Source organism: Gossypium hirsutum, chromosome A11 (genome assembly GCF_007990345.1).
Source record: "Gossypium hirsutum isolate 1008001.06 chromosome A11, Gossypium_hirsutum_v2.1, whole genome shotgun sequence".
NCBI classification, from domain to species: Eukaryota; Viridiplantae; Streptophyta; class Magnoliopsida; order Malvales; family Malvaceae; genus Gossypium; species Gossypium hirsutum.
In genome coordinates, this window is record NC_053434.1 from 62,902,843 (window position 1) to 62,915,525 (window position 12,683).

A 12,683-nucleotide genomic window follows, 5' to 3' on the forward strand; every position below is an offset into this window, starting at 1 on the left:
AGATGGATCAATCGACTTCCTTGGAGTAATTCCTTACTCCCCCTTCTCCGTCCCCTTTTTCTTCCTCCTCTAGGTTGTATTTATAGGCTTTGGAATGCCTAGAAGCCTTCAAAAGTGGCATTTTCTAAATTGGACTTAACTTGGGCTCGGTAGGGACACGCCCGTGTTTGATTACTTCAGGCCGTGTTCGAGCCAGCTAGAATGGCACAGGTGTGTTCTATACCCGTGTGAATAGTGCTTCAATTCTGCCAGATTGACATGGCCGTGTGGTCTGCCCGTGTGAAGAGGTCCAGGCCGTGTTGATCTCGTACTTTGGCCCATTTTCTCTGTTTTTGGCCCTTTTCTCGTTCCTTTCGCTCTTCTATGCGCTCCTAAGTATAAAACATGAAATTAAAGCATTAAGAGCATCAAATTCACCAATTCTAATGGCAAATCATCAATAAAATGTGTTAAATATGGGGTAAAAATATGTATAAATTACGGTTTATCACATGACAATACACGTTAATAATGGTCTTAGATGATCTCATCATTACAAGCATTCCAATTCCATTTCTCATATTAATCCCGTAGAATTCCTCGAATTCTCGATGGATATTCCTTAGTACACTTATAGCGTACTAAATCATTTATCGTCAATTCATGTTAGTGACCTTTTCAACGAATGCACTCCTGCGAACCTCAATTCTTACAACGAAATTACCAATCCAGGCTAAATCCCCCGTAGTATAAACTCATAGGGCAATGTCGGGATTACCATTCCAGGCTAAATCCCCTGCAACAACAATTACTCTAATGAGCTCAGATCTGAATTACTAGTTCAGGCTAAATTCATATCCTAATTTGGATTACCCCTCTGGGCTAAATCCATTTAAACACATATTCTTCGAGAGGCTAGATCACATAAGGAACACCCTTTCGTGCTAGATTCTTTTTACCATCAATTTCTTTTTAGGAAAATCAATTGAATATCTTTTTCATTCAATCGGGACCTTTGGACCTCTTTTCATCATTACATTCATATAACATGAATTATTATACCATGACTATCAAAATCTCATAACATCAAAGAGCATACATTATAAGAATTAAAAGTATACATTCAAGTTACACAAACTTACTTGTCGAATCCTCGTCGGGTACAACCATGTAGCAATTCACACAACTCATCTAATAGTAATTTAACATTCATCACATTTTCCACATTATATTCATCATCCATAAATTCTTCTAATATATTAAATCACGCACTTTATGCCATAATAATAGAGAATTACAATTCAAGCATGATATTGCATTATTATTACCATACGAACTTACCTCATGTTCGAGTATGACTATTTATTTCGAGTTAGTGCTTAACCTCGTTCAACCTCATTCTAAGTCCAAATATTGTTTTGTTGATCTAAAATTTCAAGTATAACTTATTTACTACTCACACTATTCAAATGGGTCCATAATTCATACTTTTGAAAAATTACATTTTGACCCTTAAGCTTTTACATATTTACACTTTGGTCCCTAGGCTCGTAAAATGAAATGTGCTCAATTTTCTTGTACTTTAAGCCTAGCCGAACCCTTATTGCTCTTATAGAATCCCATATTTCTCTTTTATTCACATGATTACTACCAACTTTTACATTTTAGTCCTTTTTATGCATTTTCATATAAAATCACTTAGTAAAAGTTGTTAAACATGCTTTAATCTTTCATATTCTTCCATTAATCTTCAAAATAATAACATTTCATGCATGGGTCAATTTTTAAACATGAACCCTAGCTTAAAATATGGGTAGAAATGAGTAGATCATGTTACAAGAATTTCAGAAATGCAAAGAAAATTAAAAAACGGGGCTCGGGATCACTTACTATGGAACTTGGAAGCTTGAAAATCCTAACCATGGCTTCCTGCTTGCTGCATTTGGTCAAACTAGAAGATGGACAAGGGTTTTTGGCTTTATCTTGACTTTTAGTCCATTTAATTACCAATTTACCAAAATGCCCTTTTACTCATCTTTAAATTTTTACCCTTCCATGTCCATTTTTATCCAAAAAATTATCCAATGGTATAATTACCATTTAAGGACCTTTAATTTAAAATTTCATAACAATTAGACACTTCTAACATGTAGAAGTCAACTTTTTCACTTTTTACAATTTAGTCCTTTTAACTAATTTGAGTGCCCAAATGTCAAAATTTTCGAACAAGATTTTCACGATATCATTTTGTGAAATTTTAGACCATAAAAATATAATAAAAATAAACTTTCTTCCGTTGAATTTGTGGTCCCGAAACCACTGTTCCAAATAGGCCCTAATTTGGATGTTATAGATATTTTTCGGGTTGAATCAGGTGAACCAGATAGCTTTTACTGATTTCTTCTATGACTGCTGTGAAATATATGAGAAGAGGGTATGAGTCTTAACTTACGTTTATTTTTAGGGTTGAATCAGGTGAACCAGATAGCTTACCTGTACTGGTTTCTTCTATGACTGCTGTGAAATATATGAGAAAAATGTATGAGTCTTATCTCGCATTTGTGTTGAATACCAAGTGACGGAAGTGAAGATTGATTCAGTGCCAGTGGTATGTGAATTTTTGGATGTGTTTCCGGAAGAGTTGCTTGGATTGCCTTCAATTAGGGAAGTCAAGTTTGGTATTGAATTAGTCCTTGGTACTGCGCCTATATCATTTGCCCTAGATAGGACGGCACCATTGAAGTTAAAAGAGTTGAAGGCTCAGCTACAAGAATTAACAGATAAGGGTTTTGCGAGACTGTGCTATTCTCCATGGGGTGCTCTAGTAATTTTTGTAAAAAAGAAAGAAAGGTTGATGAGGTTATGTATAGATTACAGACAACTCAACAAGGTTACTATGAAAAACAAGTATCCTTTGCCAACGATCGATGATCTGTTTGACCAACTGAAAGGAGCCACAATGTTTTCTAAGATAGACTTAAGATCCGATTATTACCAGCTGAGAGTTAAGGAGCAAGATGTACCGATAACCACATTCGGACGAGATATGGGCATAATGAGTTCTTTGTCATGCCCTTTGGCTTAACAAATGCTCCCGTAGTGTTTATGGACTTAATGAAACATATTTTCTGCCCGTACTTGGATAAGTTCGTTATTGTTTTTATAGATGATATTTTGATCTATTCTCGTGATGAGAGTGAACACACGGAGCATTTGAGAACTATTTTGCAGACTTTAACAGATAAGCAGTTGTATGCCAAGTTTAGTAAAAGTGAGTTTTGGCTCCGAGAGGTTGGGTTCTTACGAAACATCGTGTTGGATGATGGAATTAGAGTTTACCCGAGTAAGATCTCGGCTATTATTGAGTGGAAACCACTGTGAAACATATCATAGATTAGGAGCTTTTGACGCTTAGCGGGTTACTACAGACGATTCGTTAAAGGATTTTCTGTGATTGCTACTTCGATGACGGGGTTACTACAAAAATATGTCAAGTTCAATTGGACAAAAAAATGCCAATAGAGTTTTGAGAAACTTAAGGCGTTGTTGACTGAAGCCCCAATTCTAGTGCAACCAGAACCGGGAAAGGAATTCATAATGTATATGTAATACCCCCAAACCTGGCCTAGACGCAACGGCCAAATCTGGCGGCGTCACATGTGAGTGCTTTTTAGAAAAACCTTAGCAAGTTAAAAGTTGTAATATCCTAATTTTGGGCCTAGTCGGAATGGTGGTTTTGAGACCACAAATCCAAGATAAAAGTAATTATTTTATAATTATTTTGAGGTCTATGATATGATTGCATGATTGTGTGAAAATTTCGTGAAGAAATTCTATGCATAAAGTACTTAATTTGAAGTTAGGGACTAAATTGAATAAATTGAAAAACTTGTGTTCTAGAAGCATTTTGCATAAAATTGAATTAGATTATTAATTAGAGATCCTTAAAGAGTAATTTGACCAATTTCTAAAAAAATCTGGACAAAAATGGGCTTGGAAGGGTAGAAATTTAAAGAATAGTAAAAAGGGCATTTTGGTCATTTAGGGGTAAAATGAATTAAAAGACAAATTTTAAAACCCAAATGTGTCCATCTCCAGCCCCATGGCCGAATATAGCAAGAAGAAACCATGTCTAAGGTTTTTTAAGCTTCCAAGCTCGATTGTAAGTCCGTTCTAGCCTCGTTTTTAATGTCTTTTACTTTTTTGGAGTCCTTGTAACTTGATTTAGCTTATGCTAGCAATAATTCAACCTAGGGTTCATAATTGGAAAAATACCCATAGGTGAAATTTGTGTATTTTTGTGTTTTATGATAGAATAGGAGGTTTTAAATTATGTTAGACAACTTGTGCCACTCGGTTTTAAGTGAAAACAAGTAAAAGGGCTTAATTGGTAAAAATACCTAATAGTCATAAGTACATGTTAGAGTGAGAATTTGATGTTGCTATAGAAGGGAAAAACGATCATCATGTCATAAAACATAAGAAAATAGGCTGAAGTTTAATTTACGAGCTTTGGGGCAAAAGTGTAAATATGCAAAAGTTTAGGGGTAAAACTGTAATTTTTCCAAAATATGATTTTGGGTCAATTTGAATAATGTGAGTCCTAATTAGACTATATTTTAAATAATAGAGCAAGGAAAACTAAAATTTGGGCTAAAATGGGGAAAATACCAAGTTGTGGACGAAATGGTAAAAGTAGCCATTTTTGCATACGAGGTAAGTTCATAAGTAAATGTTGGTAACATCATTATTATTTTAAATGTTTTAATATTATTTAAATGATATGATAATTATTATGAAATATTATACTTGTGATAATTGTTTGATAATATGTCAAATTATGTGATATACTTAGAAAATGTGAAATACTACCGAGTATCAGTATCGGCATTCCGTAAAAGATGGTTGAGACACATGGTTGGAAAAAAGGTCCCGTTGAACCTTAGGAATGGATTAGGATACAAGTGACATGTCACTGGATATTTGGGCATCTGAACTCGTTGAGTTGAGTCCGAGTTCACTTATGGATGTGAATGTCCGAACTCATTGAGTTGAGTCCGAGTTCGTGAGATTTAACTAGGCATCCGAGCTCGTTGAGTTGAGTCCGAGTTCACTTATGGATGTGAACGCCCGAACTCGTTGAGTTGAGTCTGAGTTCGCTTATGGGCGGGTTACATGGTAGCTTGGCTACATATGTGGCACTTATGTGCAAACTTTCCATGTATCCGAATTATACCGATGTGTTCAACGGGTAAAGTTATACTCAAATGGAGGAATACTCGAGATGAAAGGGAAATTTTGGTAAGTGTTGTGAAATGGATACTTTGAACAGGTATGTACTTAACCCTCAGGTTGAAAACTCAATATAACAACAATATGGTAAGATGATAAATGAAAATATGATATGAATGTCTTGGTGATGATTATGCAAATGATGTTTTATGTTTGCTTATATGGTTATGTTACTTGCTATTTGCATGTGAACTTACTAAGCATTTATGCTTACTCCATCCTTTTTATTCCTTGTAGTTTTGACAAGTCAGCTCGGAAATCGGGAATGGTCGGAGGCTCGCTCACACTATCCGTATACCATCTTGGCATAATGGCTTGTATATTTTGGGTATGGCATGTATAGCATTATAATCATTTTGTATATATGGTCTTATGATATGGTTATTGAGTGGTATGGAAATGCTTGATAATGATTAGCCATTGGAATGGCTAATCATGATCATATTTGGAGTTATGTATGTCAAATTGCTAGCTAATCCATGGAAACCATGAAATAGATAAAATTTACCATAAAATAAATTCAGACAGCAGTAGTGACGTGAATTTGAAAAATCACTAAAAATAGTAAAAATGGAATTAAATGATGAATAAGTTATGGAATCGAAGATTGATGAGTCTATTTTCATATGAAAGAAACAAAATAGGTATATAAGTTATATTTTGTAAGATATTTAAGTTTTGGTGGAACAGGGTTAGAGTGATCTCTATATCCCCTATTCTGACTTTAAAAATTCACTATAAATTGTACAAAAACAATTAGGAGTTGTATTTTACATGTATGAAATCCTTATTGAGTCTAGTTTTATAAGAAATAAATGGCATAGTCATTGAAACTCTTTATAGGGAGATATCTGATTCGTAATACACAGGGATTAGAGTAGTCGAACCATGAAATAGGGAGGCTTTAACTAATAAACTATACTAATTGGCCAGACCAAAAATTCTAGAAAAAATTAGTAGATAAATATATGAGTCTATTTTCAGGAAAAATTTACAGAATTGGATTTTGAGTTTCATAACTCGAGATATGAATTTTTAAGCAAATATAAGGCAGATTGCCAGCTTGTTTGGAAGTTTTAAAAATAAATTGTTTGAGCTGTTAAATTGATGAATTAAGTTTAGTAACACCTCAAGCTTGACTCTGGCGACAGTCTCGGGCGTGAGGGCGTTACAAAATTCGTTCAATTTGTTATCTTTACTTAAGTCGTGAAATCTCTATTCCAAATATTAAGTGAAAACATTTCATTAACGCGGAAGCTAAAACATCATTTATTTATCAACCAATAATTTAACAAGTTAAAATCCCCAAAATAAGCCTAAAATAAATATTTAAATAAAACAGACAAAATAAAGTGTTACTCAAAAATCCGTAAATGTCTACTAGTGGTCACCATCGAGCCCTCCATCACACCAATCCATCTACTGTTGGGGATTACCTAAACAAATAAATAAATAAAAAGGTGAGTTTTTGTAACTCAGTGTGTACATCCCCACAAACAACATGCATACAAACAGATAACAGAATACAATTATTCGACCTCAGCCATATAGATGTCGTATGCATAACAAATCGAATATCAAAAATATCATGCCCACCAACCCTACACACCATCTCCGTCCAACTTAACACACTATGTGGGGATAAAATCGACCCACCCATCCCTACATGCCGTATATGGGGATATAATCGACCCATCCAACCCTACACACCATAAAGTGCCGCATTGCAGAACAAGTCAAATATTTATCATGTACTTTAGATAATAATAACAAGATCTGTCTCAGGTTTCATTCCCCTTAGGTATTTAGGGGGTTTAGTTCATATTTATGAAAGAAAACATCTCAAAAGAATAATAATAACAAAAAATAAAGAAAACCCAAGAACTCTTGAAGGGAATTGAAGGGAGATCTTAAGTCTTGAAGGTGAATCCGGCTTCTGAGATGGATCAATTGGCTTTCTTCGAGTAATTCCTTGCCTTTTACTCCATGTGTTCCCTCTAATCCTCCTCTAGTGTGTTTAAATAGGCTTTAGAATGCCTAAAAGCCCTCAAGTATGGCCTTTTCCTAATAGGACTAAACCTGGGCTCAACAGGGACACTCCCGTGTTCGATTTCTTCAATCCATGTTCAAGGCTGTTAAATAGGCACGGATGTTTGGTCTACCCGTGTAAGTCATGCTTCATTCTGCTAAAAGGACACGGACGTGTGGACTGCCCGTGCACAGAAGTCCAGGCCGTGTTGATTTTACATGTTGGTCCATTTTCTCTGTTTTCTGCCCGTTTCTTGCTCTTTTTACTCTCCTATTCTCACCTAAGTATAAAACATGAAATTAAAGGATTAGGAGCATCGAATTCACCAAATTTAAGGAGAAATCATCCATAAATGTGCTAAGCATGGGATAAAAATATGTATAAACTGCGGTTTATCACACTGCAAAGCCTAAAATCAACAATACCAGGCCCAAAATCAGTCTCTTAAGTCAGATTATTAAGAATAGGAAAATCCCAAAACGAGAGATCTACCTACCTTCAATGAATAATAGTGATTCTTCATTGTTAAGAGCTCGATTAATGATCCATAGACCTAGAATATTCCCTAAATAGCAACCAAAATCCCTCTTAAACAATCTCCAAGGAAATCACTTAACTTTATTAAAAACCAAACTTACAGAACCGAAGAAATCACTAGCAACACGTCACAACTAATCGAAGGAGAAGAAAAATGGAGAAGAAGGGAAACTGAAGAAGAGAATTTTGGAAGCTAGGGTTTAGAAGAGGAAGAACGGTAAAGAAAATGTTTTGCCAAAAAGAGAAGGAAATAAGAAAAAGACCCCTAATTTTTCCTAAACCTTCAATTCAGAATTTTAATAAAACCCAACACTTTACTGAAACTTGCAGCAAAAATAATCCCATCGCTACTGTAAGGAATCGAACTCCAGACCTCCAGCACACTGACACACATCTTAACCACTAGACCAGCAGGCCCATTCTATTAGGTTTTTACCATCAATTCCTTATAAGCCCACTGACCTAAAGCCAGTCTTTACTCAAATAAAACCAAAATTTAGCCCAAGTTAAAACTTGAACTTGGGACCTCCCAAACACAACCCAAAGCACATAACCTCTTAAACCACATATATATACCAAAAATAATCAAAACAAAAGTTTCGATATTTCCATGCTTAAGAATCACAAAAGCCGAAATTACAGAAATTTGGGGCGTTACAACTCTACCCTTAAAAGAAAATTCATCCTCGAATTATACCTGATCAAGAAAGGTGAGGATACTGCTGTCGCATCAAATCCTCTGGCTCCCAAGTAGCCTCCTCAGTATGTTTCTACCACAGCACCTTCACCAAGGGAATAGACTTCCTACGTAAGTCCTTAACGTTGCGATCTAGAATCTGAACAGGCTCCTCCTCGAACGTCAGATCTGGTGTAATCTCAATCTCCTCCACGGGCACAACGTGCGTAGGATCAGAGCAGTAGCATCTCAACATTGAAACATGGAACACATCATGTATGCGGTCTAACTCTAGAGGTAGCTTTAATTGATATGCGTCTGACCCTACTGACTTCAAAATCCTGTACGGCCCAATAAAACAAGGGCTCAGCTTACCCTTGCGACCGAACCTTAGAACCTTTTTCTATGGCGAGACCCTAAGAAAAACCATGTCCCCCATAGAATACTCGATGTCCTTCCTCCTTATATTAGCATAGGACTTCTGCCTATCAGAAGCCACTTTCAGACTTTCTCGAATCAAACGGACTTTATCCTCAGTTTCTGATACCAATTCTGGACCCAGAACACGTCGCTCACCCAACTTAGTCTAGCAGAAAGGTGTGCAACACTTACGACCATAAAGTGCCTCATACGGTACCATCTGTATACTAGACCGATAGCTGTTGTTATAAATGAACTCTGCTAGAGGGAAGTACTCCTCCCAACTACCTCGAAAATCGATAATGCAGCCCCTCTGCATGTCCTCTAGCATCTGGATCACCCTCTCTAACTGACTGTCTATCTGAGGATGGAAAGCAGTACCAAATTCTAGCCTCAAACCCAAAGCCTCATGAAGCTTGCCCCAGAACCAGGACGTAAAACGAGGATCCCTATCAGAAATGATCAAGACAGGTACCCCATGCAGCCTCACTATCTCAGAAATGCACAGCTTGGCCAACTTCTGTAGAGAGAATTCTGTCCTAACAGGAATGAAATGTGCGGTCTTGGTTAATCAGTCCACAATGACCCAAACAGAGTCATTCTTCGTGGGTGTTAGGGGAAACCCACTAACGAAGTCTATCGTTGCTCGCTCTCATTTCTACATCGGCATTTTAACTGGCTGTAGCAAACTCGATAGTAACTGATGCTCAGTCTTAACCTGCTGACACGTCAAACAGCAAGCAACAAAGTCGGTAACCTCACGTTTCAACCCTAGCCACCAGTACAACTCTCGATGATATTTATACATCTTGTTCCACCAGGATGCATAGCGTAAGGACTACTATGCGCTTCCCTCAAAATCGACAGCCTCAAATCCTCATTATTAGGTACATAGATCCTACCTCGGCTTAGGACTACATTGCTCTCAAATTGGTCACAGCCCTACGGCTTAGGGCACCGGCCACCACGTTGGCCTTTCCAAGGTGATACTCAATACTGCAGTCGTAGTCTTTGAGCAACTCAACCCATCCATACTGCCTAAGATTTAACTCATTCTGAGTGAGGAGATACTTGAGGCTCTTGTGATCAGTGTAGATGGTACACTTCTCTCCATACAAATAATGCCTCCAAATCTTCAATGCAAAGACCACCGTAGCCAACTCCAAATCATGCGTCGAATAATTACCCTCGTGAGTCTTAAGCTATCGAGACGTATAGCAACTATCTTACCGTCTTACATCAAGATGCAACCCAAACCCACATGTGATGCATTACTGTAAACCACGAAGTCCCTACCAAGCTCAAGCTCTATCAAAACTGGAACCTGAGTCAAAACTGTCTTGAGCTTCACAAAACTCTCCTGCTACGCGTCAGTCTAAACGAAAGGAACTCCTTTACGCAATAACTTAGTCAATGATGCTGCGATCAACGAGAACCCTTCTACAAAAGTCAGTAATACCCTGCCAGTCCTAGAAAATTATGAATTTTTGACACACTCTTCGGTTGTTTCCAATCCAACACTGCTTCAATCTTACAAGGATCCACTCGAATCCCTTCCGCAGAAACTAAATAACCGAAAAATGTCACTTCCCGAAGCCATAACTCACACTTGTTGAACTTCGCATACAACTATTTCTCACGAAGGATCTGCAGAACCACTCTTAACTGCTCATTGTGCTTGTCCTCAGACTTAGAATACACCAAAATGTCTTTCGATGAACACCACCAGAAATCGATCCAAGTAGGCCTGAAACACACGGTTCATCAAGTCCATGAATACTGCTGGTGCAATAGTCAACCCAAAAGGCATGACTAGAAACTCGTAATGCCCATAACGAGTCCTAAATGCCATCTTATGCACATCAACCTCTTTTACCCTCAACTGATGATAACCTGACCGCAGATCAATTTTAGAAAACACTGAAGCCCCTCTGAACTGATCGAATAGGTCGTCAATCCTCAGAAGTGGGTACTTATTCTTGATCGTCAACTTGTTCAATTGACAATAGTCGATACACATCCTTGCTGTACCGTCCTTCTTCTTTATGAACAGAACAGGTGCTCCCCACGGAGACACACTGGGATGAATAAATCCACGATCCAACAGCTTCTGAATTTGAGCCTTCAGTTCTGCCAGCTCCTTCGATGCCATTCGGTAAGGGGCGATAGGCACTGGAGCTGTACCAGGAATCAACTCAATCCCAAATTCTACCTCACAGCTCAGAGGCAATCCTGGTAATTCCTCTGGAAAAAAATTTGGGAAGTCCTTCACAGCACGGACGTCCTTAACTGATAAGTCCAGAGAATCCAACGCACTGATGTAAGCCAAAAACGCCTCACATCCTTTCCTCACCAGCTTCTCTGCCACTAATGCAGATATCACATTACTCAGATAATTTCGTCATTCTCCAACCACGACTATCTCATTATCCTCCTCAGTCTTCAGAACCACCCTTTTTACAGCACAATCCAGACTTACACGATGCCTCACCAGCCAGTCCATACCCAAAACTAAGTTGAACTCCCCAAACAGAAGATCCATCAGATCAGCCAGAAATATCATTCCATGGACTTCTAACGGAACATCTCTAAACAGTTTACTAACCCTAATAGACTACCCCCAATAGACTCACCACTAAAATCTCACTAGAAGTGCTCTCATATGGTATTCCCAAAGTCTCAGACACAGAACATGCAATGTAGGAATGTGTAGAGCCTATGTCTATCAGTGCAACATAAGGTATGTTAAAGATTAAGAACATACCCGTGATGACGTCCGGACCATCTCCATCCTCATGATGACGTGCAGCATAGACAAGTGCAAGCTGTCTCGCCTCAGTCGGCCCAGCACCTCTGCCCAATGCTCTCTGTCCTCGACCCATACCGTTACCACCCCTAGCCTGACCTCGGCCCCTAGGTGGCTTCTAAATTCCCCTCGGTGGTTGTACAGTCTCAATAGCTGGAGCTTGCATCTGATTAGTCCTCAAAGGGCAGTCCTTAACACGCTGCTCAGATGATCCACATCTAAGACAAGCTCTAGTAGACCTCCAACACTCGCCCGGATGGCGTCTATTACAAACTGACAAATCGCCACCCAGCAGGTACAATAGTAGGCCCAACTCTCAAGGGCCCATTAGATCTGGCCTTTTTCCTAGGCCTCACCATAGCTTTCGAAGACTCTAGATCCCTCTTAGCTTTCCCTCTGTCACTGTTCTGACGCTCAACGTGCTGAACCTCCTCCGCAATCTTAGCCTTCTCGACCAACATGGCAAACTCACGCTCCCTCTGTGGCGCTATCAGGACTCTCAAGTTATCCCTAAGGCTATCCTCAAAATGAACACAACGCTCATACCCAGTCGCCACCATGGCTTGTCATAACGGCTCAGCCTCAGAAACTCGGCCTCATACTCGGCCACTGAAAAATCTCCCTAAGTAAGATTCAGGAACTCACGCCTCCTGGTGTCGATGTAACTGGCCCCTACATACTTGCTCTGGAAAGCCATCTTAAACAAATCCCACGTCAGAGTGTCAGGCTGAGTGCCATCCCTAACTGTCAGCCACCACTGATATGCTTCATTGTGAAGCAACAAAACAGCCCCATTGAGCTTCTACTCGGTAGTAAAATCCAGATCATCCATAATACGCTCTGTGGCCTCCATCTAGTACTCAGCCACATTAGGAGCAACGCTAGCGATGCCCCTAAATACCTCAGCCCCATTGGACTGGAGTCGTTCCGTAACCGACCCACGG